This window comes from Phyllobates terribilis, unplaced genomic scaffold (genome assembly GCF_046119375.1).
Source record: "Phyllobates terribilis strain yellow unplaced genomic scaffold, ASM4611937v1 Scaffold_4__5_contigs__length_816908805, whole genome shotgun sequence".
NCBI classification, from domain to species: domain Eukaryota; kingdom Metazoa; phylum Chordata; class Amphibia; order Anura; family Dendrobatidae; genus Phyllobates; species Phyllobates terribilis.
In genome coordinates this window covers 764,111,120-764,120,528 of record NW_027362764.1, presented here as the reverse complement: position 1 = coordinate 764,120,528, position 9,409 = coordinate 764,111,120, and the positions used below count along the sequence as shown (strand labels likewise).

Sequence of the window (9,409 nt, the reverse complement as noted above, 5' to 3'; positions counted from 1 at the left end):
AAAAAGGATGCAATAAAGATAACGCCGAAACGAAAAATGACGGTGGTGGGAAGGGTTAATATAGGTTAATATATACATCACACCACTAAAAAAAAAAAAAAGACCACCTTGATTTTTTCTGCAACCCTCTAACTTAGTATCACCCTGTGAAGAGCCATGAGGTGAGCGTGACATCTCTGGACTTTATGGGTTACTGTGGATTGCAGGTAAATCACAATGTGCCACAAATAAGAGCCCTGTCCTCCTGGCAGCATTGCCCATCGCACTTTATTGAAGGAGGATCGATCTCTGACAATATGGCGCCTCCCATTACCGCAGACACTTCTGTCTATCATTATTATTACTGTCTTTCTCTCTAGTGCTCACCAGTAACTCCACCTACCAGTTCACTCTATCCAATCGGCGATCGCCTTAGATCCCAAGCCCGAAATGTGAAAGAAAAGAGAGTCCCTGTGATTGGTGGAGAGTTTGCTTGCAGCGCTCTCATTGGCTGCCTCCTAGGAGCGTGTAGAGGTCGCGCTCGCAGCTTCCGGGAGTTTTGTTGTCGTCTCCCCGTTATGTCCCGCGGTATGAGGGGATGGCGGGGAGCCCGGGGGCCGCTCATGGAGGCGCACTAGCAGGCGAGTACCAGTGTATATTTATTGCGAGAGGGAGGAGTGCACGTGCCGGGGGCGGATGTGGCCACAGTTGAGCTGTACAGGTCCTTTAATCCGTCATTATGGGACTCCAGGCACTGTTCACACGTGGCTTTGTTACATCTCACATTCCTGCCCCTTTGAAGTCTCTCCGCAATTCTCTCACCGTTTTACGTATGCAGCACCTGTGTAGATCTATGCGTCGTCATGGTAACAGCCTTGTGCATATATTTCCCATGACTGGGCTCTTCTTACTGACAAGGATGCTGTAAGTGGTTTTCAGGATCAGACTGCACGGGGCTTGTTTGCAGTCGGTTACCACAGCAACAGGTTTTCATAGGTGCTGTGTACACAAAACGGCTGGAATTTTTTTCTCTCCTTAAATTAAAGGGAACATGTGACTTGTAGCCAGACACCGGCCAGCTGACACATTGTAGCAAACTGTGGGGACAGATGTGGCGGGATTCTCATAGCAGCTGAGCCTTTTTTCTGCCGGGGGCCATTGGGATATGTCTAACATCACTCGCGGCTGCACAAGATCATCAACTTATAAATGACCCTGTTGTATGTGGTCAAGCATTCAATGAGCTCCCCCTAATGTGACGGCTGGAGCTGCTTCTCTTTGGTGAGGTGTGATAGTAGGTGGCATGGATGATGATGAAACTATTCGCAACTGACTTTACAGGTTTGCGTCGGTCTGGAGCGCAGGCGACTCTTTGAGATAAAGTTTTGTAAAGAACTCACAGCAATAAGTTCAGAACCAAGACTGCTGTATGCATTACGTAGGAGATCCTGAGACTGCTGTGTATACATCACATAGGAGACGCCGAGACTGCTGGATATACATCACATAGGAGACGCCGAGACTGCTAGGTATACATCACATAGGAGACGCCGAGACTGCTAGGTATACATCACATAGGAGACGCCCAGACTGCTGGATATACATCACATAGGAGACGCCCAGACTGCTGGGTATACATCACATAGGAGACGCCCAGACTGCTGGGTATACATCACATAGGAGACGCCCAGACTGCTGGGTATACATCACATAGGAGACGCCCAGACTGCTGGGTATACATCACATAGGAGACGCCCAGACTGCTGGGTATACATCACATAGGAGACGCCCAGACTGCTGGGTATACATCACATAGGAGATGCCCAGACTGCTGGGTATACATCACATAGGAGACGCCCAGACTGCTGGGTATACATCACATAGGAGACGCCGAGACTCCTGGGTATACATCACATAGGACACGCCGAGACTGCTGGGTATACATCACATAGGACACGCCGAGACTGCTGGGTATACATCACATAGGACACGCCGAGACTGCTGGGTATACATCACATAGGACACGCCGAGACTGCTGGGTATTCATCACATAGGACACGCCGAGACTGCTGGATATACATCACATAGGAGGCGCCGAGACTGCTGGGTATACATCACATAGGAGGCGCCGAGACTGCTGGGTATACATCACATAGGAGACGCCCAGACTGCTGAGTATACAATACATAGGAGACGCCGAGACTGCTGGGTATACATCACATAGGAGACGCCCAGACTGCTGAGTATACATCACATAGGAGACGCCCAGACTGCTGGGTATACATCACATAGGAGACTCCGAGACTGGTGTGCATGCATCACTCAGGAGATGCAGAGACTGCTGTGCATGCATCACACAGGAGACGCCGAGACTGCTGTGCATGCATCACACAGGAGACGCCGAGACTGCTGTGCATGCATCACATACAGTACAGACCAAAAGTTTGGACACACCTTCTCATTTAAAGATTTTTCTGTATTTTCATGACTTTGAAAATTGTACATTCACACTGAAGGCATCAAAACTATGAATTAACACATGTGGAATTATATACTTAACAAAAAAGTGTGAAACAACTGAAAATATGTCTTATATTCTAGGTTCTTCAAAGTAGCCACCTTTTGCTTTGATGACTGCTTTGCATTCTCTTGATGAGCTTCAAGAGGTAGTCACTGGAAATGGTTTTTGTAGCGCCGGCGTCCCTGCCCTCTGCTAGGCAGGGACGCTGTTCCCCTCACCTCTCTGCTCCGTGCCCGGCGTCCTCCTCCCGCTCTGCTGGCAGCGCGCGCTCCTTCCCGGCCACTGTGCTTAGGGCGCGCGCGCGCTCTCCCTCCCTCTTAAAGGGGCCGCGCGCGCCGTCCTAAGGAGTCCCCGGCCAATGGCCGGAGGACTTCACCATATATAAGGCACCTCCTCCAAAATGGAGGTGCCCGAGCAATGTTGTTGCACTGTTCACTACTCTGCTTCAGCCCTCAGGTCCCGTTGCCAGTTACCTGCCAGATACCTGCCAGATTCCTGCCAGCTTGCTGTCTTATTCCTGCCTGATATTCTGCTACCTGCCTGCTAGCCTGAGGTCCGACGGTCTGCCTTACTACTCCTGTCAGTCTGTCTAAGGACCAGCTTGCCCGCTCACCTGGGAGCGCACATCAACTACCTGCCTGCTTGCCTGAGGTCCGACGGTCTGCCTTCCAACTCTTGTCAGTCTGTCTATGGACCAGCTTGCCCGCTCACCTGGGAGCGCACATCTGCTACCTGCCTGCTAGCCTACCTGGAGGCTCTGCCGTCACGTGCTGTGACCACCTGCCTGTCCAGTGACTCCTGCCCGCTCACCTGGGAGCGCTCATCTGCTGCCTGTCTGCTAGCCTACCTGGAGGCTCTGCCGTCACGTGCTGTGACCACCCGCCTGTCCAGAGACTTCTGCCCGCTCACCTGGGAGCGCTCATCTGTCGCCTGTCCGCTGGTCTTCCTGGAGGCTCCGCCGTCACATGCTGTGACCACCCGTTTATCCAGAGACTCTCGCCTGCTCACCTGGGAGCTCACGTCTACCATCAGCCGCCACAGGTCGTACCAACCCTTTACCCAGAGGCTGCCCCGGTCACTTGCCGTGACCATCTGCCCGTTCACCCAGAGACTGCCCCGGTCACTTGCCGTGACCATCTGCCCGTTCACCCAGAGACTGCCCCGGTCACTTGCCGTGACCATCTGCCCGTTCATCCAGAGACTGCCCCGGTCACTTGCCGTGACCATCTGCCCGTTCATCCAGAGACTGCCCCGGTCACTTGCCGTGACCATCTGCCCGTTCATCCAGAGACTGCCCCGGTCACTTGCCGTGACCTCCTGCCCGTTCTTCTAGAGACTGTCCCGGTCACCTGCTGTGACTGCCTGCCTGGTCGCCACCCGCTCCCTTACAAGGACCGCCCCCTTGTATAGTAGCTCAGAGGTTCCGCCTCCCAGACCCGTTACAGTTTGCTCGGGCCATGGAACCCGGTGGCACCCAAGCTCCCTCGCTCTCGGACCTGTGTCATGAACTGTCCCGTCAGAGGTCCCAACAGGAGTCCATCCTGGGTCACCTGCGGAATGTCAATTCTCGCCTGGACACTCTGACTGCTCCGCCAGCAACCTCCGCCAGTGCCATGACTCGCAATCCGGCAGCTCCGCTGTCCACTAATACCATGGTATCCTACCCCGGACCCCGGCTTTCTGCACCTCCTCGCTTCGGAGGCGACTCCGCCCAGGCTCGGGGCTTCATAAATCAGTGCACCCTGCACTTTGAACTCCTGTCCCACCAGTTTAACTCCGACCGGGCCAAAATTGCCTTCATCATGTCCCATCTCACCGGGGAGGCCCTGGCCTGGCTAAATCCTCTATGGGAGAGAGGAGACCCCCTGGTGTCCGACTTGCCTGCCTTTCTCATGGCTTTCCGGAAAGTCTTCGACGAACCCGGACGGAAGACCTCATCCGCATCATCACTGCTACGCCTCCGTCAGGGAAGTCTCACCGTGGGCCAATATGCCATACGGTTCCGTACCCTTGCCTCGGAGCTGGCCTGGGATAACGACGCTCTGGTATCCGTCTTCTGGGAGGGTCTGTCCGGCCGTATTAAAGATGAACTTGCCGGTCGGGACATTCCTACCACTCTCGATGACCTAATAACTCTTGCCACCCGGATTGACCTACGGTTCCAGGAGCGTGCCAAAGAGGTCACCCGTGAGAGGAGGTTTCCACGTCTAGCTCCTACTTTTCAGAAATCCGTCTCTCCCCAGGTACACTCTCCTGAGCCTATGCAGGTCGACCAGACCAAGATGGTCAAAACCCGTCAGGACTTACGCCGTTCCGAGGGGAGCTGCTTCTACTGTGGCAGTAAGGAGCACCGGATCCGTGCCTGCCCGGAGAGGTCGGGAAACGCCTGTGTCTAGGTTCGCTCAGAGAGGTCGACCTAGACAAGAATAAATCCTCTCCATCTCTGCTGCTATCAGTCTCAATCGTCTGCGGGGAGAACCGTTATTTCGAACTAGCCCAACTTGACTCTGGAGCAGCCGGGAATCTTATTTCACAGTCCCTGGTAGAGAAATACCGCATCCCCACCAAACCTCTGGCTGTACCCTTGTCTGTTGCTGCCGTGGATGGGGGTCTCTTACCACGCCCCATCCAACTCATCACCGAATCCATTACTCTGCAGGTGGGAATGCTGCATTCTGAGAGTATCTCCTTTCATGTTCTGCCTGGACTCTCTCACGCCCTCTTGCTAGGTCTACCTTGGCTCCAGAGACATGCACCCGTGCTTGACTGGCAGACCGGAGAAGTCCTTCGCTGGGGACAGGACTGCCATAAGACCTGTCTGGTTCCCGTCCATCCCGTCCGTCCTTCTCCTACCCCAGCTAATCTACCTGGACTTCTGATTCCTTATTGGTCTTATGCTGATGTCTTTAATAAAAAGGAGGCAGAGACACTACCCCCTCATAGACCATACGACTGCCCTATCGACCTGTTACCTGGTACTACTCCTCCCCGTGAGCGTATTTATCCATTATCCGCTGCTGAGACCCGGTCGATGTCCGAATATATTGAGGAGAATCTGGCCAGGGGATTCATCCGGAAATCTACCTCCCCGGCGGGAGCAGGCTTCTTTTTCGTCAAAAAGAAGGACGGCTCTCTCCGTCCCTGTATAGACTATAGAGGCCTTAACCAGATCACGGTGAAGAATAAGTACCCCCTTCCGCTCATTCCGGAGTTATTTGATCGTCTGAGGGGGGCTAGAATCTTCACCAAACTGGACCTCCGTGGGGCGTACAACCTGGTTCGTATCCATCAGGGGGATGAATGGAAGACTGCATTCAACACCCGGGACGGCCACTATGAATATCTGGTAATGCCCTTTGGTCTCTGTAACGCTCCTGCCGTCTTTCAAGAGTTGGTCAATGACATCTTCCGGGACCTTCTCTACTCCTGCGTAGTGGTGTACCTGGACGACATCTTGGTCTTCTCTCCGGATCTCCAGACTCACCGGAGGGACGTTCGTCAGGTCCTGCTCAGGCTCAGGCAGAATCACCTCTTCGCTAAATACGAGAAGTGCCTCTTTGAGCAGACCTCGCTTCCGTTTTTGGGCTACATTATTTCTCAGACCGGCCTACGAATGGATCCAGAGAAACTGTCTGCCATCGAGAAATGGCCTCGACCGGAGGGGTTGAAGGCCATTCAGCGGTTCCTGGGCTTCGCCAACTACTACCGCCTCTTCATACCGCACTTCTCTTCCCGGACTGCCCCAATTTCCACGCTCACCCGTAAGGGTACTAATCCCAAAGAGTGGCCGCCCGAAGCAGAGGAGGCCTTTCTTTCCTTAAAACAGGCCTTCTCTTCCGCCCCGGTGCTGCATCGCCCGGACGGCAACAAGCAGTTCTTCCTGGAAGTTGACGCCTCCTCCTCTGGAGCCGGAGCGGTACTTACTCAAAAATCATCTTCCGGGAGGATGGTAACTTGCGGCTTCTTCTCTAAACTCTTCTCCTCCTCAGAGCGCAATTATTCCATAGGAGACCGAGAGTTATTGGCCATCAAACTGGCATTGGAGGAGTGGCGTTACCTGCTCGAGGGGGCTCTTCACGGTAATAATTTACACTGACCACAAGAACTTGGCTTACCTCCAGCATGCCCAGAGACTTAACCCGCGCCAAGCCCGGTGGTCCTTGTTTTTTGCTCGCTTTGATTTTGTTCTTCATTTTCGCCCGGCTGACAAAAACGTCAAGGCGGACGCCTTGTCTCGATCCTTTCTGGTGTCTGATCTCGAGGAAGATCCGAAACACATCATCGATCCCGCCAGAGTAATGCAGGTGGCTCCCGTGAGTCTAAATCGTCTCCCTCCCGGAAAGACGTTCGTATCAGTACCTGATCGGGAGAAGATCCTTCACTGGGGTCACTGGTCTAAACTGGCTGGCCACGCCGGTCAGAAAAAGACCCTCCAGCTTATTACCCGGCACTACTGGTGGCCTACCCTGCACAAGGACGTAATAGACTTTGTTTCTGCCTGTGTGTCCTGCGCCCGCAACAAGGTTCCGAGACATCTGCCAGCCGGTCGCCTCCTTCCGCTTTCTGTACCTGCTGCCCCCTGGCAGCATATAGCAATGGACTTTATAACTGACCTCCCAGTCTCTGCCGGTTGTACGGTCATTTGGATGGTCGCTGACCGCTTCTCCAAGATGGCTCATTTCGTTCCCCTGCCAGGCCTCCCGTCTGCACCCGAGCTAGCTAAAGACTTTATTCGTCACATCTTTCGTCTTCATGGCCTGCCCCTCCACATCGTGTCGGATCGTGGGGTACAGTTCACCTCACGCTTCTGGAGAGCCACTTGTAAACTGCTAGACGTCACCCTGGACTTCTCTTCCGCTTACCACCCACAGTCCAATGGTCAAGTGGAGCGGATCAATCAGAACCTGACCAGTTACTTCCGGCACTTCGTTAATGCCCATCATTCAGACTGGGTGGATCTCCTACCATGGGCCGAGTTCTCTTATAACAATCACGAGAGCGAATCCTCCTCCAAATTCCCGTTTTTTGTAGTCTTCGGTCAGCATCCTCGGATTCCTTTTCCTGTCTCCACCTCTGTGGACAACCCGGCTGCGGAATCTCTTGTTAGCAAATTTTCCTCCATTTGGGAGAGTACCCGATCCGCACTCCTTCAGTCGTCCGAACGGATGAAAAGACACGCTGACAAAAAACGCCTGGATCCTCCACAATTTCGTCCTGGAGATAAAGTCTGGCTCTCATCTAAATTTGTCCGACTCAAGATACCTTCTTACAAGTTAGGGCCTCGGTTCATCGGTCCTCTGGAGGTCATCAGTCAGATCAACCCGGTGGCCTATAAATTGAAACTCCCGGCCAACTTACGGATCCCTAACTCCTTCCATGTATCTCTCCTCAAACCTGTGGTACTTAACTCTTTTTCCAAGTCTACAGGTACGCCTCCTGCTCCGGTTTCTGCTGAGGACGAGTTTGAGGTAGAGAACATTCTTGCCACCAAAAGGGTAAGAGGAAAGACCTTTTTTCTAGTAGATTGGAAGGGGTTTGGTCCTGAGGAGAGAACGTGGGAGCCCCGGGAGAACATCCATGCCCCGCTCATCCTTGCTAAATTTCTGTCTGGCCTAAAAAAGGGGGGGCCTAAAGGGGGGGTACTGTAGCGCCGGTGTCCCTGCCCTCTTCTAGGCAGGGACGCTGTTCCCCTCACCTCTCTGCTCCGTGCCCGGCGTCCTCCTCCCGCTCTGCTGGCAGCGCGCGCTCCTTCCCGGCCACTGTGCTTAGGGCGCGCGCGCGCTCTCCCTCCCTCTTAAAGGGGCCGCGCGCGCCGTCCTAAGGAGTCCCCGGCCAATGGCCGGAGGACTTCACCATATATAAGGCACCTCCTCCAAAATGGAGGTGCCCGAGCAATGTTGTTGCACTGTTCACTACTCTGCTTCAGCCCTCAGGTCCCGTTGCCAGTTACCTGCCAGATACCTGCCAGATTCCTGCCAGCTTGCTGTCTTATTCCTGCCTGATATTCTGCTACCTGCCTGCTAGCCTGAGGTCCGACGGTCTGCCTTACTACTCCTGTCAGTCTGTCTAAGGACCAGCTTGCCCGCTCACCTGGGAGCGCACATCAACTACCTGCCTGCTTGCCTGAGGTCCGACGGTCTGCCTTCCAACTCTTGTCAGTCTGTCTATGGACCAGCTTGCCCGCTCACCTGGGAGCGCACATCTGCTACCTGCCTGCTAGCCTACCTGGAGGCTCTGCCGTCACGTGCTGTGACCACCTGCCTGTCCAGTGACTCCTGCCCGCTCACCTGGGAGCGCTCATCTGCTGCCTGTCTGCTAGCCTACCTGGAGGCTCTGCCGTCACGTGCTGTGACCACCCGCCTGTCCAGAGACTTCTGCCCGCTCACCTGGGAGCGCTCATCTGCCGCCTGTCTGTTGGTCTTCCTGGAGGCTCCGCCGTCACATGCTGTGACCACCCGTTTATCCAAAGACTCTCGCCTGCTCACCTGGGAGCTCACGTCTACCATCAGCCGCCACAGGTCGTACCAACCCTTTACCCAGAGACTGCCCCGGTCACTTGCCGTGACCATCTGCCCGTTCACCCAGAGACTGCCCCGGTCACTTGCCGTGACCATCTGCCCGTTCATCCAGAGACTGCCCCGGTCACTTGCCGTGACCATCTGCCCGTTCATCCAGAGACTGCCCCGGTCACTTGCCGTGACCTCCTGCCCGTTCTTCTAGAGACTGTCCCGGTCACCTGCTGTGACTGCCTGCCTGGTCGCCATCCGCTCCCTTACAAGGACCACCCCCTTGTATAGTAGCTCAGAGGTTCCGCCTCCCAGACCCGTTACAGTTTTCACTTCACAGGTGTGCCCTGTCAGGTTTAATAAGTGGGATTTCTTGCCTTATAAATGGGGTTGGGACCATCAG

The 9,409-nt window shown here is 54.4% G+C and overlaps 1 protein-coding gene across 3 annotated transcripts in view; it reads left to right on the top strand.

Annotated features, from left to right (window-relative positions):
* Nucleotides 1-478: 478 nt before the first annotated feature.
* Nucleotides 479-9,409, top strand: part of ZFAT (zinc finger and AT-hook domain containing) — a 346,703-nt gene continuing 337,772 nt past the window's right edge. For all 3 annotated transcript variants that reach the window (XM_073679918.1, XM_073679919.1, XM_073679920.1), the window contains exon 1: nt 479-620. The gene's annotated coding sequence lies outside the window, so the exon portion shown is untranslated. The remainder of the gene's footprint in view (nt 621-9,409) is intronic.